The sequence below is a fragment of the Rutidosis leptorrhynchoides genome, chromosome 7, assembly GCF_046630445.1.
Source record: "Rutidosis leptorrhynchoides isolate AG116_Rl617_1_P2 chromosome 7, CSIRO_AGI_Rlap_v1, whole genome shotgun sequence".
Lineage (NCBI taxonomy): Eukaryota > Viridiplantae > Streptophyta > Magnoliopsida > Asterales > Asteraceae > Rutidosis > Rutidosis leptorrhynchoides.
In genome coordinates this window covers 66,933,314-66,944,734 of record NC_092339.1, presented here as the reverse complement: position 1 = coordinate 66,944,734, position 11,421 = coordinate 66,933,314, and positions in this window count along the sequence as shown.

The window sequence follows — 11,421 nt, the reverse complement described above, 5'->3', positions numbered from 1 at the left end:
GTGTCTTAAAGTCTTTCAAAAGTGTATGAATACATATTAAAACACTAGATGTATATACATTTTAACTGAGTCGTTAAGTCATCGTTAGTCGTTACATGTAAATGGTGTTTTGAAACCTTTAGGTTAACGATCTTGTTAAATGTTGTTAACCCATTGTTTATTATATCTAAAGAGATGTTAAATTATTACATTATCATGATATTATGATATATTAATATATCTTAGTATGATATATATATACAGTTAAATGTTGTTACAACGATAATCGTTACATATATGTCTCGTTTCGAAATCATTAAGTTAGTAGTCTTGTTTTTACATATGTAGTTCATTGTTAATACACTAAATGATATGTTTACTTATTATTTATCATGATTAAACATAGTGTATCAATATCTTAATATGATTCATATGTATTTAGTAAGACGTTATAACGATAATCGTTATATATATCGTTTCGAGTTTCTTAATTCAATAAACTCAATTTTATGTATATAACTCATTTTTAAAATACCTAATGAGATACTTACTTATCATAATATCATGTTAACTATATATATAATCATATATATGTCATCATATAGTTTTTACAAGTTTTAACGTTCGTGAATCACTGGTCAACTTGGGTGGTCAATTGTCTATATGAAACCTATTTAAATTAATCAAGTCTTAACAAGTTTGATTGCTTAACATGTTGGAAACACTTAATCATGTAAATAACAATTTCATTTAATATATATAAACATGGAAAAGTTCGGGTCACTACAGTTTGGGCTTTGGAATTTCGAATTTTCGTTACCGTATGCTCATGTTATGCTTAATTGAAGTTTTAACTCGTTTTTATGAATGATCACATTTTTGATTAATATGCTACTGATATGAACATGATGTTTTCAGTTTATGAAATGTTTATAAATGAAATCCTTGTGAAAAATTAATAAGTTTGCACTTTTGAATCGCATGTTTTCGTTACGTATTGCTCATGTTATGATTAATTGATTTCGGTTTAAAAATTCGTAATTGAAACTGAGAATCTGGAAAAGTATGCTATATATTCAGGTCTTGAGAGGTACATAGTTGTATTCCTTGCGAAAAAACATTTAGTTTTCATTTAGATATTGTCAAATTCCGATAAACGAGTCAAAATCTATAGCCAAATCAAAGCTACAATTTTTATATTATTTAAAACCGAATAGAACAGTTGCCTTGGGATGCGTGCAACCTGATATCAGATTTCTGGGTTCACGATTGTGTGCGTATCGAAAAATTAATAAGTTTAGACTCCAGAAACGTGTCATTTGGATACTTTTTGGATTTGATATGATTCTTCAAAGTTTATACGTTTTATATAAAAGTGCTGAAACTTTTCTGAAAAACTGTCGAGCGCATTGCGACCTGCTGCAACTTTTCAGTTAAGACCTAGAGTCTGATTTCCGGATATATTTTAGAACTCTGAGTTATGGAGATTTTTGCATGTATTTCACGTCAAACGGAGCTGTACTTATTTTTATAAAAATTATACAAGTTGACTGCGTTGTTTAAATCAAATATTATGTGCAGTTGACTTTGTTTGACCAAATGGGTTTAAAGTGTCAAAATGGGTAACGGGCACCGTGGATACGTCACATTTGTCGATTTAATTAAGTTTGAATATTGTAGTGTTTTTAAAATGAGTTTTGGCATGTTTTGGTCAAAATGGGTATTTATGACCCATTTAGGTCATACGCGTCTACTTTGACCCGTATGCGGAATTTTGAGAACCAAAGGTATGTAACACGTATAAAATATCATTTTGGACTTGTGACCTGATTTTTACATGCTCTAGTATTATGGTTTAGAATTTGAGTTGTCGATAAAAAATTTTTATAGTTTTGGTAAAGTGTCAAAAATGACTCTTGGACCTACTTTGCGGACTTGTAATTTGAAATCGGTTAAGTTTAAATAAAAACTGGTTTTTGGTATTGAAAGTATTCACGACAAGCTTTAAAACGATATATTATATGTATGATTTTGTTGAGTCTAAACAGGTTTAAAACAAGCATGAAAATGGGCAATCGTTGCTGATTTTGAACACACGACAATATTTTATCAGCATTTTATGTTTCGGGAGGCTGTTTTCACGAGGTCATAACTTTTAAACCGTAACTTCATTTTTGTCAAATAAACTGTCATTATTTCGAATTTGGTGGGACCCGAAATCAGCTGCAAAATACCTAAAAAATACATATATGTAAAAAAAATATTATTTTGCTATATAAAAATGGATAATTTAATTTGACCAATGTTTGACTATTTGACCAACTTGAGTAATATTATGAGATTGTTGACTTGTGTTGACTATGTTGACTGTGTTTGACTTACGATTGACTTACATTTGACTTACTTGGACTTTTGTTGACTTTTGTTGACTTTTGCTAAATTTTGCTAAATTTATGAGTCGGACTTGAGCAATAGGACTATACGAACCCTATGGACCGACCTAGCTTATTAGACACTTATTGACCAACATGTGTTCTCTAGGTTGAGGTCTACGGTTACTTGCATTCCGATTTTCGGTCACATCTCTGTGATTTATTTCTGAAGTTGTCAGGTGAGTTTCATTTGCTCCCTTTTTAATTGCTTTTACAATATATATATTTGGGCTGAGAATACATGCAATTTATTTTAAACGCAATGGATACAAGTACATACTAAATTCTACACCGAGTTTGAACCGAAAATCCCTTAGCTTTGGTAACTAGTAACTGCCGGTTATAAGAACTGGTGGGCGCGAGTAGTTGTATATGGATCCATAGGGCTTGACATCCCCGTCTGTTCCAGGTATAGAAACCCTAGCCTGAACTATAAAACAGATGTATGCTATTTGAGTTTAGTACACGTTGGTTTGCGTGTATCATACATGTTGGTTGCATGTATGTTAAAACAGGGGTACTTATTATATAGACATTAAAGTTTAGTTACCAGGGTGCTCAATCTTGTAGAATATTTTGATAAACATTTCTGGATGAAACAACTGAAATCTTGTGATCCATCTTTATATATAGATTATGCGCTATATTAAAACTATGAACTCACCAACCTTTGTGTTGACACTTTCAAGCATTTTATTCTCAGGTCCCTAGAAGTCTTCCGCTATTTGCTTATACGTTATACAAGCTATGCGCATGGAGTCATACATGCTTTATTAGAGAAAACTTTACATTCATAAAATCATCACCATGTATCTTATTTTGACTGCATTGTCAACGGATGTAGAATTGTAAACTATTAGTTACGGTGATTTTCTATATGTAGAAATCATCAGATGCCGAAAACCTTGGATTTAGATATTCATTTATGGTGTGCTTTTTCAAAAGAATGCAATGTTTACAAAAGGTATCATATAGAGGTCAATACCTTGCAATGAAACCGGTGAATAACGTACTGCGTCAATAGCGATTTTGGCGGGTCATTACAGTTGGTATCAGAGCGTTGGTTGTAGGGAATTAGGTGCATTAGTGTGTCTGACCTGGACTGTTTGGATACATTAGTGGTCTAGTCTACAACCGTGTCATTACACTTATATCTGATTATGTGCATATTCTGACATTAATATAATATTATTATTACTATCGGTGAGAAAGTAATTCTCCTTTTGATTACAAGCCTTCTCCTGCTTAAGCGAGTTCATTTTCAACACCCCGGTTATTGAAAAATTAGGAAGCGTCATTCAGGACTTTCGAAATTCCCGACATTCCTATGTGAGTTATTACTTATATATTTTTATAGATATCATTTGTGTTATATTATGTGCGTATGTGCTTCGATTCAGAAATTCCAGACATCTCGAATTGTTAATCGGAAGAAGTCCTTTCCGACTCACGAAGATTCTCAGTAGTTTCAAAGATATTCTTACGTCATTACCCTTTCAATATTTTAATTATAATAAATATTATATTCCTGTACTATTTTTAGTACACCTCTTTTTGAAATCATTTTGATTTATAAATTCTGGAAAACGACACTTGTTTTATATCCATAAATAGTTTGGAGTAGTGTTGGAATGGAAGCATGAGTTAATGTAATATAATGACGCCAGATCAACGTGGTTATCTTATGGTAAGTCATGCGGAAGTTCTAATGGAACGTGATGAGGGTAAAACTTGATCAACCTTACCTTCACCATGTACCATGTTACATGATTCCTTTATTTTCTCTACTGACATCTGAATATACTGATACTCTATATGTGACATCATTTGAGTCACATGTAATTTCCTTCTCATCTTTGTCATATCATATACTTGCACTACGAGCAGTTTATTTGAAGGTATTCGTCATCAAAGAAATATGATCTCATTTTGCTCAACTTTCATACTTAACTACAAGATGCTCGATCTTACTATGTCAAGACGGACATTCATATCCTCACTTGTTTCCTAAATGTCGTTTAATCGCACCAACCAAAATTTCGGGATGAAATTTTCTTTAACGAGTAGGTAATGTAATAAACCGACTTTTTTCATTAACTTTCCATTAAAAACTTAACAACCATTTGTTAGATTCAATGATTTTTTCACTCCATTTTTTTTAGAATATACTAGTTATAAATTAAACACTGCGATTAGTGAAAACGAAAAAAAAATATATTTTAAGACAACAAAGTGTATGATTATTAATTTAAATAATTGATTGGAATTAAATATAAAAGGTTTCGAACAATATATATATATATATATATATATATATATATATATATATATATATATATATATATATATATATATAGATGTATTTTTTTTATAAATATAAAATTTACAAATTATTGAATCATATTAAGATAGGATACATTGGATTTTAACTAACGGATATAAACTTAATTATCACCCTTGACTATATATTATATCTATATTTCCTTACTATTAAACCCGTGACTACTAAAATTATAACCCGTGTTTATTTAATTATTACACCTGTGATATATCTATACCCGTGACTACACACTAATACCCGTGTTTATCTAACTTAAACCCGTGACTCTATCTTATCTATATTATATTCTGATCCAATTCATTTCATTTCATTTCATTTATCATAACACACACCGACACTTCAAACCTCAAGAACACCCATATACTATTCATCATCATCATCGATCTTCAAACCTCGAGAACACCTTCAATACTTGCTTGATCATAAAATCGTTTACATATTCGGATTCCTCTCGAAGAGCTCTACACATCCATACTAACAATTTCTTGATTAGAGTAAGTTTTAAAAACTCTAATTTTTTAGTTTTCATGTTTTTGTTACATTTTAGGGTAGATATAGTGTCTAGTGCTCAAGTCCTTGTATGTATGCATGATAGTATTTGTTAATTTGATCGTTTGATGACTTTTTAATGAATCACGAATTTGTTTTGTGTGAAGTCAGAAACTTGAACTTTTTAAATGTATAATATTATGAGATAATCAGAATCCTCTTGAAAAACTAATAAGTTTGGGCTTTGGAATTTTGAATTTTCGTTACCGTATGCTCATGTTATGCTTAATTGAAGTTTTAACTCGTTTTTATGAATGATCATGTTTTTGATTAATATGCTACTGATATGAACATGATGTTTTTAGTTTATTAAATGTTTATAAATGAAATCCTTGTGAAAAATTAATAAGTTTGCTCTTTTGAATCGCATATTTTCATTACGTATTGCTTATGTTATGATTAATTGATTTCGGTTTAAAAATTCGTAATTGAAACTGAGAATCTGGAAAAGTATGCTATATATTCAGGTCTTGAGAGGTACATAGTTGTATTCCTTGCTAAAAAACATTTGGTTTTCATTTAGATATTGTCAAATTCCGATAAACGAGTCAAAATCTATAGCCAAATCAAAGCTACAATTTGTATATTATTTAAAACCGAACAGAACAGTTGCCTTGGGATGCGTGCAACCCGATCTCAGATTTCTGGGTTCACGGTTGCGTGTGTATCGAAAAATTAATAAGTTTAGACTCCAGAAATGCGTCATTTGGATATTTTTGGATTTGATATGATTTTTCAAAATTTATACGTTTTATATAAAAGTGCTGAAACTTTTCTGAAAAACTATCGAGCGCATTGCGACCTGCTGCAACTTTTCAGTTAAGACTTAGAGTCTGATTTCCAGATATATTTTAGAACTCTGAGTTACAGAGATTTTGGCATGTATTTCACGTCAAACAGAGCTGTACTTATTTTTATAAAAATTATACAAGTTGACTGCGTTGTTTAAATCAAATATTATGTGCAGTTGACTTTGTTTGACCAAATGGGTTTAAAGTGTCAAAATGGGTAACGGGCACCGTGGACATGTCACATATGTCGATTTAATTAAGTTTGAAGATTGTAGTGTTTTAAAAATGAGTTTTGACATGTTTTGACATGTTTTGGTCAAAATGGGTATTTATGACCCATTTGGGTCATACGCGTCTACTTTGACCCGTATGAGGAATTTTGAGAACCAAAGGTATGTAACACGTATAAAATATCATTTTGGACTTGTGACATGATTTTTACATGCTCAAGTATTATGGTTTAGAATTTGAGTTGTCGATAGAAATTTTTTATAGTTTTGGTAAAGTGTCAAAAATGACTCTTGGACCTACTTTGCGAAATTGTAATTTGAAATCGGTTAAGTTTGGATAAAAACTGGTATTTGGTATTGAAAGTATTCACGACAAGATTTAAAACGATATATTATATGTATGATTTTGTTGAGTCTAAACAGGTTTAAAACAAGCATGAAAATGGGCAATCGTTGCTGATTTTGAACACTTGACAATATTTTATCAGCATTTTATGTTTCGGGAGGCTGTTTTCGTGAGGACATAACTTTTAAACCGTAACTTCATTTTTGTCAAATAAACTGTCTATGGAAAGGTGGGATGACATATTTTCCAATGGTCACGACCTAAGGTATTATATCGAATTTGATGGGACCCAAAATCAGCTGCAAAATAGCTAAAAAAAATACATATATGTAAAAAAAATATTATTTTGCTATATAAAAATGGATAACTTAAATTTGACCAATGTTTGACTATTTGACCAACTTGAGTAATATTATGAGATTGTTGACTTGTGTTGAATATGTTGACTGTGTTTGACTTACGATTGACTAACATTTGACTTACTTGGACTTTTGTTGACTTTTACTAAATTTTGCTAAATTTATGAGTCGGACTTGAGCAATAGGACTATACGAACCCTATGGACCGACCTACCTTATTAGACACTTATTGACCAACATGTGTTCTCTAGGTTGAGGTCTACGGTTACTTGCATTTCGATTTTTGGTCACATCTCTGTGATTTATTTCTGAAGTTGTCAGGTGAGTTTCATTTGCTCCCTTTTTAATTGCTTTTACAATATATATTTTTGGGCTGAGAATACATGCAATTTATTTTAAACGCAATGGATACAAGTACATACTAAATTCTACACCGAGTTTGAACCGAAAATCCCTTAGCTTTGGTAACTAGTAACTGCCGGTTATAAGAACTGGTGGGCACGAGTAGTTGTATATGGATCCATAGGGCTTGACATCCCCGTCTGTTCCAGGTATAGAAACCCTAGCATGAACTATAAAATAGATGTATGCTATTTGAGTTTAGTACACGTTGGTTTTGCGTGTATTGTACATGTTGGTTGCATGTATGTTAAAACAGGGGAACTTATTATATAGACGTTAAAGTTTAGTTACCAGGGTGCTCAATTGATGGTTAAAGCTAAGGGGTATAAAATATTATTAAATTTTAGCAGGAAATACTATTAAATACGATACAATTTTACTCAAGATATTTATTTATTTATTGAATGGATATACTTAAACCTTGCTACAACACTTATAGGCAGTGTACCTAATCGTACAGTAGTGTAGTTTTTAGTAAGTCCGGTTCGTTCCACAGGGAATCTTTTAATCAAAGCTTAACGCTATATTAGTTTAATTTATAAAAATACGAATATATATAAGTAATATTATTATTTTAAAGGGGGGTTTTTACCGTTTAATGACCGGTTTGTCGAATTTAAAACTTTAGTTGCAGTTAAAACAAAATGTAAAATATTAAATAAATAAAAGACTTAATTTAAAGCGTAAAGTAAATAACGATAATGAAATTGCGATAAATAAAAGTGCGATAAAATAAACTTGCGATAATTTAAAAGTATGATAATTAAAATTGCAATTAAATACAATAACAATAAATAAAAGTGCGATAATTAGAAGTTCAATTAAATATAAAATAAAGGAAATTAAATATGAAATAAAAGAATTATGCTTATTTAAACTTCCGTAATCATGATGTATGACGTGTTGATTTTAGTTTTATGCCCATGGGTTAATTGTCCTTTGTCCTGGATTATTTAATATGTCCGTCTGATTTTTGTCCATAACAGTCCATCAGTCATAAATATAAAGTGCGAGTGTCCTCGTCAAATTATCCTTATACCCGAAGTTAAATATTCCAACTAATTGGGGACTTAAACTGTAACAAGATTTTAATACTTTGTTTAATAATTACACCAGGATGTCGACTGAGTGTAACCCAAGGTTTTAATACTTTGTTATCAATTATGCCAAGTGTCCTTGTACATAATTTCACCCCTGTTTTAATAATTCTAGTGGCTATTAATCCATTCCCGTGTCCGGTTAAATGAACGATTATTCGTACATATAAATACCCCGCCCATCGTGTCCGATCGAGTGTATATGGTTATTTATAGGGACGCCCAATTGTAAATCTTTATATTAACATTAACAAACTATCATTTAGTTAAACAAATATAAAGCCCATTAATAGCCCATAGTCTAATTTCCACAAGTGTCGTTCTTTTGTCCAAACCCCAATTATGGTACAAAGCCCAATTACCCAATTTTAATAATTAGCCCAACATCATGATTACTTCGGATTAAATAAGCATAATAATAACTTAGCTACGAGACATTAAATTAAAAAGGTTGAACATAACTTACAATGATTAAAAATAGCGTAGCGTTACACGGACAGAATTTCGACTTACACCCTTACAACATTCGCTAACACACCCTTATTATTATAAATTAAAATTAAAATTAAAATTATTATATAAATATAAATATTATACGTTGAATGAGGAGAAGAAAAAGATGTGTGTTTTTGCGTCCAAAACTCGCGAATTTTATAGGACAGGCCTGGAAAAAGGGCTCATGTGATCGCATGGGCTTTGCCCTTCAAGGCCATGCAATCGCATGGCCAGCTGGGGAGGCTCAAAAGTCTTTGTTTTTTTATGCCGACGGTTTTATAATATAATATAATATATATATTAATTTTAAGAATTAATTATATATTATATTATATTCATGTGCATAGTTGACTTGTAATTTTTAGTCCGTTGCGTCAAGCGTTGAGAGTTGACTCTGGTCCCGGTTCCGGATTTTTGAACGTCCTTGCGTACAATTTAATATCTTGTACTTTGCGTTTTGAATCTTTTACTCTTGTAATTTTGAGACGTTTCTTATCAATAATCCGAACCTCTTTGATTGTCTTTTGTACTTTTGAGCTTTTTGGTCGTTTGCGTCTTCAATTCGTCGAATCTGCCTTTTGTCTTCACCTTTTATTATTTAAATGAATATCACTTGTAAATAGGACAATTGCAACTAAAAGCTTGTCTTTCTTGAGGAATAATGCTATGAAATATATGTTCGTTTTTAGCATTATCAAATATTCCCACACTTGAGCGTTGCTTGTCCTCAAGCAATATAGTCTTGAAATACTAGAATCACTTCTTTATTCTTCACACTTTGTACATCAGTGATTTCTTTACTGCGGTATAAACAATGGTAGTAACGATGTGGTTTACAGTCCCACATGACTATAAAATTTAGATCCATTAAGGAAATTGGATCTTTATGAAAATATTTGATCTTTTGAAAATTAAATCTAGTTTTTACCCTAGATAAGTTTTCTGGAATAACCCTTCACCGGTGTTTGCAAAATATTTTTGTGGGTTTGGTGGGTTTCAGATTTGAAAATTTTAGCTCAAAACTTGTGGTTTTGTGTCACCCACTTGCTAACCTTGTATTAGGAAAGCAACACGTCCAGTATACTTGCTCCGTATATTACCTTTCAGTAAACTACCATCCGGTTGTAAAGGAAAGCGTTGAACAAGCAACTATTAAGGCAATGTCCCCTGACATGCTTTTAATTATGGTCTATAACGTGGGACGCAATTGCTATCCTTTGTAGGAGCAATAGTAAAGCTCACCTTATAATTTTCCGATCTGGAACAAGGTCCTGTCTTTGACCATGCTATACAACCACCGTTCTTACGGTTGACACCTTATTTGGTTCAGGTGCCCTAATGAATTCCAGGTGAATTCCTAGGATTTTACGTTCAATGGTAATGAACGCATTGAAAATGGGTTTTCAGAAAACATATCGGTTTATAATTTGATCAAAATATTTTCTCGTTCAAGCTCTAGTTTAGATATCATTGAATTCCATGAGTTTGTAATTCTCAATCTTTAAGGTCAATCTCTAGGATTGAGTAATATCAGTCTTAAAAGCTGATTTTTGATCTTTAAAGGAGATTATCCTTTCTGGAGATCTGATTCATTAGTCTTATCAAGCTAATTTGCACGGTGCCCCCCATTGTACGAGATAAATCCTTCTCATGGTTAGGATAAATCTGACCACTTGGCGACCCTGTTTTATGCTGAGGTTCGTAGATTTCCTGCTGATTTTAGAGATGACTTTTCTAGATTTTTCATCAACCTACAGCTGGTCTGGACGACAACTTCATGACCTAAATCAAGAAGCGCGTTTCTTTTTCGAAAGACTTTACTTCCTTTTAACGATGAAATTGATTTATCGTGTAGATCCATCTCTTCTTTTCTTTCATCGGGTAAAACAGTTTAGTTTAGTCCAAAGCAAAAGTATCTTCAATTATTTGTTACAGAAATATGTGACATATGTTTAAGATAACTTGGTAATTTTTCCCACACTTGGCTTTTATTTTCCTTTTTATTGTCCTCTATTCCATTTTAAATGAATTTTAACATTTTGGTTTGTTTCTCAATTTATGTCCTTTCCGAGGTAACAATAATTTCGGTGTTAACACCTAGTTTTATCGTTCATAAATATGTATACACATGATTTTGAGTTCATTTAATTGAAAATTTTGAAAAATTTTACTAGAATTGGGTAGTCAGTATATAAGACTAGGGCTGTTCTTTATTATCAGATAGCACTAGATTCTAATACAACTACTACGTTACTAGTATTTTTAATGGTAACCAAGTGTTTAAGATAAAAATTTTAAAAATCCGAAAGAATTTAACCCCTTCTCACACTTAAGATCTTGCAATGCCCTCATTTGCAAGAAATCAGTAACAATTTAAATTATTGAGGGTGATTAGCGTAG